Source organism: Myzus persicae, unplaced genomic scaffold, assembly GCF_001856785.1.
Source record: "Myzus persicae strain clone G006 unplaced genomic scaffold, MPER_G0061.0, whole genome shotgun sequence".
NCBI classification, from domain to species: Eukaryota; Metazoa; Arthropoda; class Insecta; order Hemiptera; family Aphididae; genus Myzus; species Myzus persicae.
Genome location: NW_019103632.1, coordinates 240291 through 259886, shown reverse-complemented (window position 1 = coordinate 259886; position 19596 = coordinate 240291).

Here is a 19596-nt window from a genome sequence, read left to right as displayed (position 1 = left end):
TCGAAGACATCTCTACCTCTTAAATTGTATTGAAATGTTTTTTGTTTGTTTGTTCTATATTTAATATCTTAAATTGTTGTGAAATCAATCTAGTAGTTAAGTATAATAATAGTTTAATATAAATTGAAAATATATTCTTTTGTTTATGAAATACTCGTCTCAAATCGGTAGCGTAGGCGAAAAGCCAGCTATTTGAAAAATGGCATACATGTAATCGGCAGAAGTGCCGTTATTATTCCTAACTATTATTTGTAGTAGTAGTAATATTATACTCTGCCCCTTGAGAGAACATGCGGCGTGAAAACGATAACTAGTTGGGTCTGCGCATCACCCACCATATTATCGATAAGTCATAAGTGGCACACAGTCGTAGAGATGCCGTTAAACAGCCGATTACATATTTTTTCTTGTGCATTGCGGTTGGTCGTCGTCCGCAAAATTAGGACGTATGCAGGGGATACGATGGTCGGTTCTGTTGACAGACTTCATTCTACGTGAGCAGATCTGGTATGTTCTCTCATTGAACAGAGTATAGTATTTATTTTGTAGTATTCAATGCAAGTCGTCTCGGGCAAATAGGTATATTATTAATTTGTGAACTATTTTAACAAATATTATTCATTGTAAGTCGTCTTATGCAATTATTTAACTTCTATCAAGCCACATGAGACGAAAATTATTATAGGTAACACCAATATAGTATAATTAAAAACTAATTATTATAAAAAATACAGCAAACATTTAAACCTAAAAAGAAAAGAGTAATTTGTAATTATATAATTTCTAATTTATTCACAGTGTAAAGGCGTTTTTAATCCCTAATTGAGATAAGCGCCGTTTCGCAAATACTACCAGTTCAATCATTTAAACGAGTAAGTATATGATTAGAGCAAAATAAGTGATTTAATATACAGTGTAGAATGCAGATACTGAAAAGGTCGTCAACGATATTTCAATATTTGATACAAAACCACTATGCCCAGCCCAATATCTAAATCAGGTAGTATATAACTTTTTAGTTTTTTGAATACATTACAGTTTTATTTAAAAATTTTGCCCGTTTTTCGTACATATTATGAGTAGCATTTTATTAGATTTACTAATTTTTCACCTTCAGAAAAATTTGAAGAATCATAGATATGTTTTGAGGTACAGTGGAAAAATATCTCGTAGCATGTACTACATGTTGTTAGGAATTTAATAAAATCTGTAATAAAAAAAAGTTGTAGCTGGCCCATAAACATATATTTATGTTTATAACACGGTTATTAACATATTATAATATTTGACTACATTTATAGAAGTATTATTAAATTTGTTACATTAAAAAAAATATAAGTATATTACTTTTCTATATTAAAATATACTTATTATAGTACCGATGTAAATTGTACCTACCTATTTTAAAATATATTATCTTTATACTTTGCCGTTTTGTGTTTTACATTTAAGTACCACGAAATATGTTATACTTATAATTGATTGCATTAAGTAACTGCATACGTATTCTATACGTATATAATATATACTCATAATAATATTTTAGATTATTTCAGAAAAAATGAAATATATTTAAATATTTTTAGGCACTTTCAACATTAAACAGTTAGAACCTAAATAATAATAAAAATGTATCACTTTAAATTATAAATGTCTGGAACACAATGAAAAAAAAAATATTACTCGAAAACTATTTTCTTATAAAATATAATGATATACTGTTACATCGTAGACATAAACAAGTATATTTTGCCCAAAACATTACACGTCATAAACCATACGAAAGTACCTATTTATGAGAAACCTTAATTTAAATTTTCAATTCTTAATTATAACAGTTAAATATTGTATGCAATTTTTAACTTTCTGCCTACTAAATAATTTGGAAAAGTTTGTGGTTTTTACGAATTTTGTCAATAAATATCAACAAACTTTTTGGTAAAAACATTACCTGTGTTCGTTCGTTGTTTGTTACGGTATTTTAATTTACAATTGAATTATGAGTATCTAAAGTATTAATATTTGAAAATGTTCATAATTTACTTAATAATTAACCAAATTAAAATATCGTAACACTATTGAAACTAGCGAACAAAAATGTGCTATGCCTGGAGACAACACGTGCGGGTGCTACGTATTCATAATATTTAAAGGAAAAAAATATTAGTTTATCAGAAAACAAGAGCTGCATGTACCGTTTTCAATGTAAGTACATTTATTTATTATGAACACTGAATAGCGATTCGATTAACATATAATATAAAACAAGTAAGAAGTGAATAAATTTTATTATGTTTCTATATTTAAGGTAAATCGTTATTAAGAGTTCAATAAAAATAATATGTAATATAATAGGTAAAAAAAAAAATATAAAAATGATAAAATAGTACCTATGCATTTTTTTATCCTAAAATTCATGACTTCATTTTACTTTTGTACCTACTGTGGATAGGTATACTCTCAAAAGTAACTACTTAGTTTTCCATATAAGAATTTATTATTAAATTAAGATTTTTTTTTTCGTATATAATAATAAATAATAATGTTCATAACAATAATCACTTGAAACAGATATCAATCAAAAATAGACACTTATCTTACCTTTAAATTTTATAAAAGGTAATTTTACTCTTATTTTATAAATTATAAATTATAATCATTGTGAACTGTGAACATTGTGAACTGTAAAATGTGCTATGTACGCTTTGGTGAGTGAGAAAAAAATGAGTGGAGGATGCAAGAGGATGTCTTGTAATGGTAGCAGTATTAAATTTTTTCTTCAAAATATTCTTTTTTCCACGTTTATTTATTTTGTTATAGTACCCATATTAAATAATAAAAGGATACTAACGATTATCAAAAAATATTTAAATATATTACTCAAGAACACTTAAATATATCATTCAAGAAAATAAGTTAAGTCAGACTGAATTCATAACTGAATTGGCTGTACGCCGTACAGGTTAGACTGCAGAACGAGCAAAACTAAAATATTATCATAAGTCATTAAAAAAAATAATAATTTTCCAAAAAACTTGTAAGAAAAGCAGTAATTAAATGCCCTCAGTGTTGAAGGTTGAAGCATTTTTTATTATTCCATATTATGTGATGACAAAAAAATAAAAATAATAAAAAAAATCACTGTAAAACCATACCAAATAGTGATAAAAATCATTGAATAGGAAAAACGATTCTGAGTGGAGATTGAATTTTGAGGAATTTTGTCAGCATTTGAATTTTTAATGTTTATAAAAATGGCTTTTTGACTAAGTAAATTTTTTTTTGTAGATATTCAAATTTTCGATGATGGTGATTGGTGAAACATGAATAATATTTGTATGTCCAGTCTTAATATAACATATTAGTGGAAATTAAAATATGAAATTGGGGAGCTTCATGCAGATGCTACATTCAAAGTTGTACTAGTAAACATGGGCTATCAATTATTGAGCGTACCTACATACCATTGCTACAAAATAATGTAAGTATTTTGTAGTAAAATTATAAAAATGATTAAATAAACCTTCAATAATTAATTCATTTATAGTCAATTCCAATTATATTTGCATTGATGGAATCAAAATCGAAAAATACATATGACAGAGTGTTTCGGTATGTCAAAGATAATATTTTATTGAACACATTGAATCATCATTAATGATTATGAATCTGCTCTTAGGGAGGTTTTATATTCATATTTCTCTGAAGCTCGAACATTTGGTTGCTGGTTTCACAATAATCAAGTAACGCCTAGAAGTTTTTGTTGTAACAATATATGCTTAGTATTTATAGTATAAATCGTGTAGTACATTTTTCTTTTTTTGTGGGACGTTTTCAAAAATATGAAGAAAAAAGGTTATTATAGGCAAATAAATAATAATAAATTTGCACTACAAAGCTTAGACATTCTATTTGGACTTCCATTACTTCCATATCAGGATATTGAAAGATAATAAAATTGTTACAACAATGCTAGTTGTTAATTGTTATTCAGTACATCATAACCTGAGTAACACTGTTCTTAAAGGTAGTTTATTGAATATCACAGAAGTAGAGGAGTCCAAGTTGCCCAATTCAATTAATTATTAAATCAAGGTGATATTTGATTGGTATAACTTGTCTATAATGTATAGTTTATTTAACTTATAGTAAATTAGAATAAAATGTTGATTAAGAAAAATTGTAGAGAGGCTGTTGCCCGATAATCTCTACTTTGCTATTCGGGCTCAGCTAATCCGTGGTTCTGACTCAAATACTGTAAATTACATCAATCATTTGTTCTACTAACCTAAGCAAATTCACCGAGTGCGACATTAATGATGAGTCAGACTGGGCTAACCTACCAATATATAATGTAAATCTATAATTCATTGTAACACATTTTTTCGGCTTTGTTTTGCCAGGGCCTCTATACAATTCATTATGTAAACTATACAATAACTAAACATAACATTATAAAGTACAAGGTATTTGGAGGAATATAATTGTCTTGTTTTAAAGGAGTTTTGTATAGGCAATTTATTATACGGGTTGCCATAATATGTTCCGGCCAAATATCGCTTTTGAAGTTTGTATCCCGGAACAATACGTTCCGGGAAATTACTTTCTATAATTTTGGATTTCGGCAAATTACATTTCGCCCATTTAATTTCCGGACTAATATGTCCTTCTAAAGATTTAACCAAAACATTAATAAGTAATTAGTATTTTAAACATTTATTTTCTAATGCAAATGGAATGGAGTGGGTAGGCAACCTAACATCAGCATGTCACTTTATTTAGGCTGTTTTTGCTATTTTTTCATTTCTTAATAAATATTTCTTATATTTATCACGATTTCTTGGCATTTTATATTGTTGCCTTTTAACCTAATTTGAAAAATACAATTTATGTACCTATTGAAAAAGTATTATGACAATCAAACCCAATTATTAATATTATTACAATCTCTATAACTTACATCTTTAATTATTGCAACAGTTAACTAAAATTTAAAAATAAATAAATTTACCAAAGACAGTTAACTGCAAGTTGTAAACCTGTAACACTGTGCTGTTGTATGTTTCACTGTTTCAGTGCATTTAAAACAAAAATCAATTTCACGAAATATATCTATAATATTAAATTATATAATCTAATTATTAATATTTTTAATATTCATATAAATAATTGTTGTGGTGCGGAGTGATGAGGAGGGTGGTGGTTCGATTACACCACTTATCGCTGTGAGAGTATGCGGTTATACCGAGCCGGTCGATAATCAACCCAAAAACAGTGTCAATAATATAAGGCCCATTTCGTTTTGTATTTCAAGTTCAATTCATAGTTTTGCTAATTTTTTTGTTTTTTCCTGATTTAATGTACCAAATCTTTAGGTTATTTTGTATCAATTTTAATTTAGAAAGTGATCTCTAAGCTATTGCTATTGTAACTGGTAATGTTTCTAGAATAGTCACATCTATATCAGACTATAATATGCATATTGGCTATTGTTTGCATAAAAAAAAGTATACTAATAAGAATACCTTTATAGAAATAACAATTTTACCACACACTTTTCTCTATTAGCTAATTTATAATCAGCATCTTAAAACTAAGAAAAATGTTTTTTTTTTACAATGTTTATTAATTACCTATACCTAAATTGTTATTAATTTCATCTTTACCAAGTTTAGTTAGTACATCTATTTCACATGACATAAACATAAAAACTTCTAAATTAGGTTAGCTTATTGAATTGTTCTATCAGTTTAATATATAATTTATTGTAGAATAATTCCTCTCTCAGGTTACTTGTGAAGAAGGTCTACTTAAAAATAGCTGTGTGAAGTACTACATTATAAACTTCAACTTGGAATTTTTTTAACTATTTTCTGGGCAAGTTAATTAATTTTTTTATCTCGTTAAGTTAAGTTAATATAGATAAATTCAAGCTAATTTTAAAGTTAAAAGTTAATTTGAAAAAGAGTAACTTAACAGAGTTAAAAATAAGTTAGGTACTTTTTTTTCATGTAAAATTAATCATCATACTTTTTCATTAAAGCTTAACAAATAACATAATAAAGGAGGTCTTGGTTTTTTTGAAAATGTATGTAATTGTATTTTACTATAGTTATTACTTATTACAAAACAATTGAATTATTTTAATGCATTTTTTTTGTTATGTACAAGTAATTTACTCGTAAATCGTTTCATACATTTTATAGATAGATAGTTGTACTTATTACTTACTTATTTCGTTATTTTAAATTTTAATACCTATTGAAATCACAAATACAGAAATAATGTAATACTTGTGATACTTTACTATATTTAAAACTTATTTAGAATACATAATAAAATATGATATAAGTGTTATAACATAAATAGTATTTGATTTTTCAGGCATTTTTTTTTTTTTGTGTAAGTTTGTAAAAATCAAAATACAATTTTAAATCTATTGAACTTGTATTAGTAAAAATAAATAAATTAACGTAACTTTAAAATAAATTAACTCGCTAAGTTAGAAGTTACTTATGAAAATAAAAGTAACTCGTTAAGTTACTTAGTTAAAAGTAACTTAACTTTTCAACTTAATTTAACTTTTTAACTAGTTAATGCCGAGCGTCGTGTTTACCCATGTTGCGCAATTCTGTATTCGATAAAAGTTTGTCCACAAATGAATATAGAACAATGATATTACATTTTAATAAATATTAAATTTGTATCACGTTAGGTCAGTCAACACTATTCACTAATACACCATAAAATAAATAATTTTATGATAAAGGAAGATAAACCATGTATAAATGTTTAAATCAAGAAAAGAAAATTTAGACCTTCATTTACAGTGTTACAAACAGACTTGTAATAATATATTAGCTATATTATTAAATAAGTTTTTATTTTGTTAAATAGTGTCATTAATGTACCTAGTATTATTAATGCATCGTCGTCGAAAATAAACCAATTTCTGGACATAAAAACAAAGTTTCCCTAAAATAGTCGAAAACAATACTGTAATTTGTATTATCATTTATCACTGATATGTTGACTTCAGCTACGCACTCAATGCAGTAATATCTCCAATGTTTCAAGTTTTTATTTCAGACTTCAAACACTAGTTTACTTGTGCTGTGTGTTGTGAGAGTCACTCTCAGATCGTTATAAATTATACATTTTATTAACATGAGAAAAAAAACAGGTCTATGAAAATGTTTTGCCCGCAGACCTTTGATGTATATATAATATATATATATATATATGGCCCGCTAGTAATTTGAGTTTGAGACCACAGATATATTTGGTATGAAAAAGAAACATAATAAAATCGACGATTATTGTCCACGAGATATAGGTATTAACATATATGAAAAATGTTACAACTACCTCCGGTCTTCCCTACCTATAGCTCAGGTTCAAAAATATTTTTTATTAAAATTAATCATATTTAAAATTTAAATTTAAAATTCAAAAAAATATATATTTTTTGTTATACAAATTTTAAAGTATTTAGTCTATCTAAGATTGTTTTTAGGAGTAATTTATTTTTACCTATATTATTATCTATGAATATTATTTATATCCATAGTCCGAATATAAAATGTCAATATTTAAAATAATAGTTATTCAAGTTATTGTAATTCTTTTAAGGAAGTAGGTGTCATATATTAATTGTTTAAACTGATGTACCTATCAAAAATTATCTACAAGTTCGTCAACAAAAATCGCTGTGGAAATAAAACATACAAGATTGTGTTAACGAATTTGTAGTACAAGCTCACACTATTATACCCACATTTGCGGCGACAATTAAAAATCAATGTCACTAAGAACTAATTAGTATTTTAGTTTTTAATGAATAATGAAAAATGGCCGGCGTAAAAAGCAGTGTACGCCTAAAGTATTATTAATAATAATTATTATTAGTATTATTGTCTTTTATGGCGTATACCGAGTGTACCTATCTATGTAACCATTAGCTGTATAATACAATTTTCTTATATTATAATATTTGAGTAAATGTATTTAAATACTTTCTGAATGGATGTATTTGTAACTGTTTTTAGATATTAAAAACAATTGTGAAATAACTGAAATTTGTTATAAACAACTTGGCAACGACGCATCTAATTTCACGAGCAATCGCATAGGACTCGAATAGTCAAAATCATGTTCTTTATTATTCCGGCACTGCGCGCAATCGCACTTCGCCGACACACATATAGACATAATAAATTATTATACTAATTATTATAATATAATATTTATAGTCTATAAACATAAATTATAATTGTGACAATTATTTTTCCAGTTCCTATTCACACAGTTGTGTATTTTCTCAAAACGATTAACATGGTCATAACGTCGAACTTAATATAAAATCAGACTGTGTAAAACCGGCAACACCGGGCCGCTAGCCAAAGACGCCACTGCTACAAACCGTATATTTTTAAATCGAAATGTTCATAAAATTATCATGACACCGCACATGGTATCCACCGCAACAGCGGAAACCAGAATATTAATTCAAATATTCAATACAATGCGCTTTGTCAATAGACAGCTGTGTATGATATACTTCTATAATACTATGTTACTATATGACGGAGTATATAGGTGTACCGTATACAGAGTGATTCTCTTAACAGACAATGCTGATTATTTCAAAAAGCATTTACTTTTTTCAAAATTGTAGATCCACGCTATTCTAGAATTATGCACGTATTGATATTTACTCGAACCACTATGAACTTTTTATTGTCAAATGGTAACATGTTTTAGATTTCCTGAATTAATAAGGCTATTTTGTATGAATTATCAAGTTTAATTATTAATTTTTCGTTTGTCCGTTGACGAAATATAACTCCTCAAAGTTGGGTGGTATTGGATGATGCTTATTGCGTGTAAATGTGTTACATCTCGTCAGTAGTTACCATAGCAATTAGGATTTTTATGTCCTAGCATAAAAGTATAGTACTTAACACTTATGTTGTGTCCCTAAATGTATTTAATAAGTTCCATTTTCCAAGGAGTTGAGCTGTTCGCCTCGCGAAGGTCATTGCTCCATTGCACCACTAGTAAATAGCACTAGATAATAAAAAATATCATTATAAAGACCTGAAGTTTTATCTCATGTGTAATAAATTCAATATCGTTCGACCCAAACGTCGATGATAATTGTCAATTGATAACCATTGTCATTGTGGAACTGTACCACCGAGTACCTATGAACTTAAATTAACCTAACCTATAATTAGTAACTACTAGTATTAGGCTTGACTAAATAAATAGGTATGATCACATTTTTGTGATGTGCACACCACTCTTGCCTCCTCTATCGCTTACTTCTATTATATTCTAATAACATTGGCGACCAATGAAATGCGTAGAACCAAGAACAATGGTTTTGTATTTTGTATGTAGAATAGTGGAAGGGATGCGCAAACCAAACCAAAATTGATTTAATGTGATCATACTATTAATCTAGTAATGCTATTAGGTATATGCTATTAATGTACAATAGCTTATTGTATTTTCAATTTTGCATGATAAATTTATAAAAATGAATGTTTTTAAAATATTATTACCATAACATACCTATTAATGCAATTTGTAAATGTGTTCAAGGGCTGTGTGAGTCCTCCATGGCCCTTGCGGCCTTACCGCCATGGGGACTAATATATAAACAACCGGTCTTTTATTCTTTTGATACTCCAATGACTGATTCAATAGGTATGAAATGACATAATTATAGTTGACTACACAACTGTAAGTTTAATATGATGGCAGTTGCAATGACGCGGGTCCTCTTTTGTGTGATTTGTTGAAAATTGCCCATATAAAAAGTAGTTTTCGATGTCCTAATAATGGAAAAAATATTAATTTATTTCCTGATACCATACTTATCGAAATTGAATGGAAATAACATCATTGATTATGGATTTAATATACATATTATTGAAAATTATAGGTACTTGTTAAGTTTAAATAAATAGTGATAATTTTGTTATAATAATTTAGATACGTCTTAATATATTATTAAATTCATAGCAATCAACGATGTGTTATGATTTCTTAATATTAACTGATAAATACTTCTGCAAAAGTTTGTTAAAAGTACAAGGTTCAAATGCCTTGACATTTGTGAACGTCATACGTAATTTTGACGTAATGCTTAACTGTCGTCAGTCGACGTAATGCTTTAGGCTTAACCTTGTCGACTTAATAATGCTTAAGCAGTTTCGGCAAACGTCGTCAATGTCACAAAAAAAAAAAAATAACTCGTCTTAATCATAATTTTTATTTTTTAATTTTTTTTATTATAAAGTAACTGAATTTCATATGTCACCGGGGTTCAATGTTAAAAAGCTGAAATAGTAGCCAAACTTATTTCCAGGACAGTTGCTAAAGCAATATTTATAAGCAATACTATGGACCTATGTGGGTACATTAAAATCTAGTGTCGTCATTGGAGCACTTGCCCCCTTGATTTTTGCGGAGGGAGGCAAAGGGAATCATATAACCATTATATAGTATAATATTGCCAACATAAGTCAACAATACAAATCTTTGAATAAGCTAAGAAAGAATGCAATATATTTAACATAATATTATAATATAAAAATATTTTTTCACATTCAAACTATTTTCTACTTCCTAGAGTTTACATTTACTTTATGTCTCTTTTGCTGTATAATATATTAACTAGATATGTTAACATATCGTCAATACCCAATGAAATACTTCAACATAGTTGAAATGGGATAGTCGAATTGCACTTATTACCTAAAAATAAGTGGTCGAACTGCACGCACGTTCAAAAAGGAGTTAAAATTCTAAAAATGTTATACAGACGATTTTATGTCAACACATATTTTAATGCAGAATACTGACACAAAAACTTCAAATAAATTTTACCAAAAAAAAAATAAACGACACTGAAAAGTACATTAACTTATATGCTTAAAAGTGTATTACCAGGTTAGAGTTTTTGAATGCAGTTTGTTATTACTGCAAAAATTAATAAAAATTAAATAAAATTAATAATATATTTTGACGATTTAAAAAAAGAATAAAAGTATTATAATTTATAAGTATTTATTATTACTACAAAAAATTATCGAAATTAATAGAAAAAAAAAGTTATAATAATGGCAATAATAATATTTGATGATTCGATGATGTATATAATACTATAATAACATAATGGACAGCAGTATGTATAAGACTATCATTTTTAACCATTCCAATGACTAAAATCATTGTCAGTCCTATGTCTGTAAGTGGGAAGGGAAATGAGGGTTTTCTAAACGTTTAACCCCTTCAAATGCATGATATTATGTTGGAATACCTTTTTGAGCCCAAGTGCAGTTTCGGCCACAACCTGCTTATTAAACCCAAGTGCAGTTCGACTAAAATAAGTGCAATTCGAAAATACCCAGTTAAACAACCAACTTCATGGGCACAACATTGTTCTTTTTATCGAAATAATCTTATTTAAAAAACGTCATTAAATTATTCGTTGGTTATTATGTATTGTTCATCAAATATGAAGTATGAATAAATAATATTTATACTAACTAATTTTACAATTATGTGTTTTTTTTTTGGTGTCTGTATTACACGATAAGTGGTTGAAATAATGCTTCAATTTTCAACTTCTGTAACTTGTTTGATGGGAAATTGAATCTAGGGAAATCAAAAATTTTAATTTCCAATAGTTTACAAAAGCACAGATAAAAACAAAAACAAAATTAAGGAAAACTTGAATGTTTATGCAAAACCAGTTTTTGAGAAAATTGATTTGGTTTTTAGTGTAGGTAACTCAAAAAGCTTGAAAATTTAATACAAAGCACCTGATATTTTGTTAGAATATCAGTTGAAAAATATTAAAAATACATTGGCATGATTTTGTTTTAAAAGCATTTAAGTTAAAATTTTGACAAAGTTTACAAATTATTTTGTAGTTAAAAATTTATAAAATGTTTAACTTTTATAGGTAAGGATTGAAAATTTAAAACAGGGTTAAGAAGATGTGTAACCAAAAAATTAAAAATATATAAACATAGTTTTATGTAATTATTATTTTATGTTGAAATCTGGACGAAATTCCACAGTAAAATAACCAAGAATAATGATTTAAGTTATTTGGTTTTAATTCAAAAATATTTTCCGTGTGTATTTGAAACTTTGAGAGTATATTCTTATATTTTATGCACACAACGACTTTTCAAGTATAATTATTTTCGCAAAAATGAATTTAACTTATAATAACCTATATAGTAGGTACCAATGCCTAATAGTAAAATAAATTACTTTAATCATTATAATATTATCAAATATAATATAAGTAATAACTAATATTATAGACCATCTTCACTCAGAATCGTTTTTCGTGTACAATATTTTTATATCATTGAATTATAAATTAACACCTCAAATAACACCGACCCACTTGTAACATACAGCAGAGCGACATCCACTAGCCCGAATTGTATTAATAAACTTATGTTGGTTCTTAATGCTATTCAACAATATGGATCGGGTACTTTCTACCTACAGTTTATTTCTACACTAGATGTAAAATGAGTCTTAAGACTAACCCATTGTGTCATTGTGACTGGGTCAATGTTTTAATTTTTTGTGAATAAATTATTTTGCCTCCCCCCTAGATTTTTACCCAGCTACACCACTGCTAAAATCTTATTGGAAAAAAGTACACTTAAATTTCCTGAGGTTGGATATTATAACATCGTCAAATTTATTTATTTTATTATTTTTTTTTTTAAATTAAGTATTTAAACATGTTTGTTTGAAATGTTAGGAACTACACACTACAGCCTAAAAGATTTATCTATGACAGATCTGTTAAAGAAAACATTTATTATGTCCATACTGGTAAAAGAGATCAATCATATTATAGTAAAGCCTGTTCATCCAAGTAATGAAAGTTGTTTGTTGATAATCGTATCTATGTGGTGAAGACATACTTTTTAAGGAAATCACTGTTGAGTCTTTTTTTAAAAAATATAATTATTTTATAATAAACCATCGTCAACAGTCGTAATGCATACGATTTAGTTTATGTGTTAGACAAAGATCTTGTGTTATGAACCTTGTAACATACTATCATAAAAGGTAATTCATTGTTTTTAACATAAAATGTAATTACATTCTTGTTAATTCCATTTATTTAGAATGAAGTATTTACACAGTTAACAGTCAGTCGATTTCAACAGTTTTCTAGAAGAAAATATTTCTGAAGCTCATGTTAGTACAAAGGTGCTTACAACAAGGCCTGTTTATACAAATAATGGGAGTTGTTCTTGGATATCATTAAGACATAAGGCAAGACTGTGTTACTACGTATATATATATATGTACTGTCATTATTATATTTATTATTACTGGAATTATTATCTTATATACATTTAATAGTGTCATTTGTATTAATTATTTAAATTACTTATTATTGTATTAAATTGTAAGCTATTGTATGGGGCTCAGCCCGTTAGTAAATAAATATATAAAATATATAAGACACGGCCACATGGGTACGTTAAGATTACGTTTTCCATTTAAGTCAATCTTGGTGGCGTTATACAAGTATTTAATAAATAACTAACTCACATCAGTTAAATTAAAAACTTATATCGTTAAATATAACGATTTTTAAATTAAGATAAAAGCAAATAAAAAAAATAAGGATAGCATACTTGGATGATAAGAATATAGGTATTAGGAAAATGATTAAAAATGTTTTTTGGTCTACCATTTCTGCTTTATCAAATAGGTAGTCAAATACAGTTTTGTTAAACTAGTATGTGTTTGTCCGGATGAAGATGGTCTAGAATTTTCAGACTATGTATTAAATAATTATATACAACCAAATTGTATATTTCCACTTAAAATATGGGCTGAAGAACCTTCAATAAATAAAAGGTATCTTATTTTTATAAATTATAAAAATAGTTTGGAAGTATTTTTCTACAGTATAACTTCTAAGTTTATGTTCTAAAACATAAAAATAAATAGAGTCATAAAATAATTAGATTATTATTGATTCGGTTATTTATTCAACTTATTTTAATATCAGAACAACAAATGGCCCAGAAAGTTTCCTCAGAACTTTAAGCGCTCAATTCTATAATGCACATCCACTAATATACTTTGTCCTTGAAGCATTGAAAGGGTGAAACTAATATAAAAATATCCACTGTACAAAAAAAAAAATTCAAAGCTATTCCAACTAAAGATATCTAAAAAATTAACTGTAATAAAACTTCACGACGAGTTTAAAATAAATGGTAATGTATTAATTTTTTATCAGGGACTGGTTATCGATATCAAGGTTTTAATTTGTAACTTATAATTTGTATTGTTTTTAATTGACTGTATAGTAATGTTTTTTTTTAAATTATACTTTTATTATTATTATTAGTTAAATTAGTTAAATTATATTAGTTATATTAGTTTAATTTAATTAATTTAGTAGTACATGTTGGACTCATTTTCGTACGCAATCGTTATCGTCGGTACCTATATTTTTAAGGCGTTTGTAAAGAAACCGTATGCAGTCGTTATACCAAAAAGGACAACCGTATATCACCGAAAAACATAATATTTAAGTACATTTTACTATCCTGTAAAACTAATGTTTTATTTTCTTTTATCAAATGTATTTAATATATTGTTTTATAAAAACTACCATGAACAGATATATACGAGTACATAAGATTGGGTACCTACTTATCTATTAATATAGTTATTACTAAAGGATCTTAAATAAAAATAAACACATTTTGTAATATAGGTAACTTTATAAGATATTATCTTGATGATGACAAATATTTTTCAATTATTTGTATTTTATCCTTCATAATTTATTATTATTAACTTTATATTTTGTTTCTGAAGGATTTACTAGATTTGGACTCTATGGAAATGATTATTATTGACAAATGACAATGATATGTGCTTCCCTTTCAATTCAATGAAGTTGTCTTAGACACTATAACCACTAACCAGCAAGTTAAGATTAAGTTAATAGAATAAATAACAAGTGGATATAATTATTCAAGTTCTACGCATGGAACTGTAGTATAGTTTTGCCGCATATCAAAAGTGAGTCGAATACACCGAATAGGTACACATGAAACTGTAATAGTTTTTTCACTTTTCGATTAATAAATGGTTGTTCCGATATGTTAATAAATTATGATACTATTTTTTTTTTTACTGGACTTACATTGTTGGCAATTATTATGTCTTCATTGAACTTGTGTTTTTTAATAGCCACTCGGCTATTTATCTTATTTATCTCATCGGCTCTTAGTGATTTATATGACGTTCATTCGACCGCCTCGTTTACTATTATGTGTTCATTCAAAATTGATAATTTAAATGTTTAATTTTATCCGGGTCGATATCTATTAAAAATGTACCTTCGCTAGGTATAATATGTCCGTAGATCTACAGTGAATGTGTTCTGATTTAATTAGAGTTATTACACGCATATTGTTTTTATATCACCGATGATAGTAGGTACGGCTCGGCGAAAATGACAAATGTGAAGTATCCCCCTTAACATTATTTCTTTTTTTTAATTTTCGACATTCACTAACGGTGTAAACGATTTTTTTTTCTATCAAACTTCCTCCATTCCAGGCACGTACACAAAAAAAATGTTCGGTGGGGGGTTGAGCCCCCAACCCACTCTCTGTATACGTGCCTGCTCCATTCACTATCGTAGTGACCCGAAAACAATTAAATGTACTTTTATCGACACTTGGAAGATCACCAGATTTTCTGAAATTGGTTTATAATTATTTCGGAAATTATTTTGAAAATTATGTTCATCATTATTTTTAATTTTAAAGCGTCCCTAGTTATAATAACATTTTTGGCCGAATTAATGTTTTAAATAATGGTCTACAACTACACATATGGCAAATTTTAAATATTAATATAAATCATTATTGTATTATATTTTAACAATATTGTAAATATACATACCTGATAGGCTATTATATTATAAATTTATAAACTTTTTACTATTTTCATGAACAGTTTACCTAAACGCTGTTGAAATATTTTAAATATTAAAAAAATTAGCATGTTAGCATAACACATTTTATCGGACAATCTGTATAATTTCGCTGACCTTTTTTCTAGTTTTGTGAACAATTATATTCTTATGCAAATAAAAAAAAAATATTGCAAAAATTAAAAAAACAACTTTTTTCAATTTCTTGTGTATCATTTTAATTCTAACTTGACATTTTCGAAGAATTGTTTTTTTGAAAATAAAAATGTTTTGTATACAAACTAAAAACCACTTACCAACTTTTTTATAGTACAGCCAAAAATTATTTGAATACAAAAATAAATCCTTAAAAAATTATTTATAAATGCTTTCAAGAACTCCAAATTTTTTTATAAACATTGTTTTCACATTATTAACAGAAGCAATGTTCATGTCTTACGTTAATCTTATATAGCATATATTTTATACTGCATCATATGCCAGTACTTAATGATAATCAACTGTTTCCTTTGTCAAAATATTTGATTTTTGGTTAAGAATAATTAATTTAAAAATCTTAGTAAAAAAATATAATTCTATATACTAAAGAGCTCTCACAACCATAAAAATGAATTTAGTTAAATTTTGATTTTAAATTTTTAAAGATACTCAAAGAAAATTTTTTCAAACTTATTAATAATTTTTTTACTACTAAAGAAGTTTTCTGTGATAGAACAAACGTCTGTTTTTCAAATGAGATCCATTTTTTTTTTACCGTAAGTTTAGTGGATAATTTTTCGAAATGGTGATGAAACCAACTCAAAATTCGAATGAGTTGTTTCTTAGTTAATACAATTTTTGTACTAAAGATTATAGTTCTTAAAAATGGTTTTATTACAAAAATATAACATAGAAGTATTATTGAAACCACAGCAGAATCTCGATAATCCGGCAGATATTAGACTAGACGACTGCTCTATTAACAAAAACAGTAGATTATTGGAGTTTTATAAAAAACGCATTTTTATTTATTTCAAAACCTAAATACTGGAGAGATTTTAATTTAATACAACACAGTAACTTACCAGTAAACCATACACACATGAATGTTAACTAAATGAAAATAAAATAACTAATCGGTTCATTTAGACTTAAATCAATTGGTTTTAAGAATTGTATGATACTTATAGCGAAAAAATAGACGGATTACTGGACGTACCGGTTTACCGAACTGCAGGATTACCAAAAGTCTGCAGCTGTAATATTTTTAATTTTTTGGGCCAATCTTACAAATTATTAATGTTTAATAACAAATATTATTGGCTAAAAATGTAATACACGATAGCCCCCCCCCCCCATATCTTATTAACTCATTACCATGGACCTTATTTATCCTTAGAACTCAAAGTTAAATAACTTAATATCTACTAATAAGTATTTTGATTCTGATACATCAATTTTTTCAGAAAAATTATCCAGTGAATAATTTACAGTTGAAAAGGGATGTTCTCACTTGAAAATATAAGTTTGAATCTTTACAGGGCACTTCATAAATAGAACAAAAAATCTTTAGAATTTCTAAATAGTCTTTTAGTATACTTAAAAATCCAAAAATTAGATCTTGGATAACTGCATTATTAAAGAAAAAAGGGGGCGAGTATGCTTGGCTTGGTAAATCACATCTATATTTTTCATTTTTATTTGTATTTTACATGATCAAAATTAAAATAGAAAACTTATACCTAAACTAAAAATAATTACCTAGTTATTACAGTATTTAAAAAATTGGTATTTGATTTTAAATACAGATACTTCAAAAAGTATTTAAAATACTTTGTTGAAGTAGGTACCTACTATAAAATTAAAAATTAAATATTTTAATACAATTAATATTGAAATACGAATTAGTGAGACTAGAAGCTCAATCAACATCAATACAGTATAAATAAAATACTAACGTGATGTTACCTCTGTGAATTTAATATTTTTCTTGCTTTCATAATTGCAAATTGTTTTATTATATCTTCTAAGTCAAACTTGACAGATACATTTTTAGATTGTGAGCGAAGCGATGAATGTACGTGTCGCAATATTCCTAACCTAACCTTGTCAAAAGTAAATTCGCAGACAGCACTCATATTTCAGCTTTTCGACTATTTTATAATTATGATAAGTGATAACAAATTATTAAGTAAACAGTTGAAAATCATTAGTGATTAAGTAACAAACTATGGGTAATTTTTTCAAGAATTGCTAGATACCTCAAAATATATATTTTGTGTTATTATAATAACTAACTAAAAGTTATAACTTTTTAAAACACTAAACAAAATGCCACAGTTTATAAAATGTTTTTGACGGCAATGATTGAATGCATTTGATATTGAGGAATTAAATATTATTAATAGCTATTTGTAAAAAAAAATGTCACTAAAATGTATTGTAACTACCTATGTATATTTCGTTAAAAATTATATAATATCATTGAGTATAATATATTATGTTGTACAGTATATACTCAATGTCAATATTATTTACACATATATACAGTGTCAACTGTGGTGTTTATAACATTTTTAAACAAAATAATATTAGTCTATCTTAGTAGTAAAATAAGTACCAAAAAATAATTATGTTTAACAGTTTTATTATTAACATTTTTTTTTATACAACTTAAAACCTCTCATCAACAACAAATCAAACTAATTTCTTAAAACTATACTTAATTTTATAATTTCTCTAACTGAAAAATTCATAGTTATTATTTCTTTTCGAATTATAATAAGTAGGTTAGTAGGTATTTAATAAATAATAAATAATATATTATGTCTTATAAAAATATTTCTTACTGTAATGTTCATTTAATAATTTGCTATTCATATGCAAGTGCTTTAATGAAGTTGATACTTATGAATAATAGATAAAATCTAATTTAGAATATTAATTACTAATAAAATTATTAACGTATATTTATTTAAGGTCAACAATTTTTACAAAATTGTTTTAAAAAAATACCTAGTTATAAAATAAAAAAACAACATTATACGATTTGCACATTTAAAGATATTGACAAAAAATTTGATTTTGTAACATTTCATATAAGAATTTATATTTTGTGTTAACGATTATTAATTTTATTGTAATTACTTATTAGTTATTACCTATTTGATCGAATTACTATTATTTTATAAACTAATTTTAACTATACTTTAGACAGTTGTTTGGTTTCTAACAACGATTTCTATAAAGTAGTAACCATTTTCATAAACTAATTAGGTTTACTTATTAGAAATATTAATAAAGTAGATAATAAGCAATGAGTAATTAATATAAATTGTAACGATTAACGTCGATACTCGATAACGATCACCTATTGGCTATACACATACAAGATTTTCAAGAAAGAATTTGGAGTGTATCGGTACTTATCGGGTCAATTTTGTGCGTTCAAGATGTTACTCGTGCAATGTACAAGCGATACGTACCGACCCGTATCGGACTCGGACTCCGATACGAGGTGGTACGTAACTATTCCGTATCGATACGTATCGAATTTTTCTTCTTGAAAATTTTGATAATAAAAAAAATGT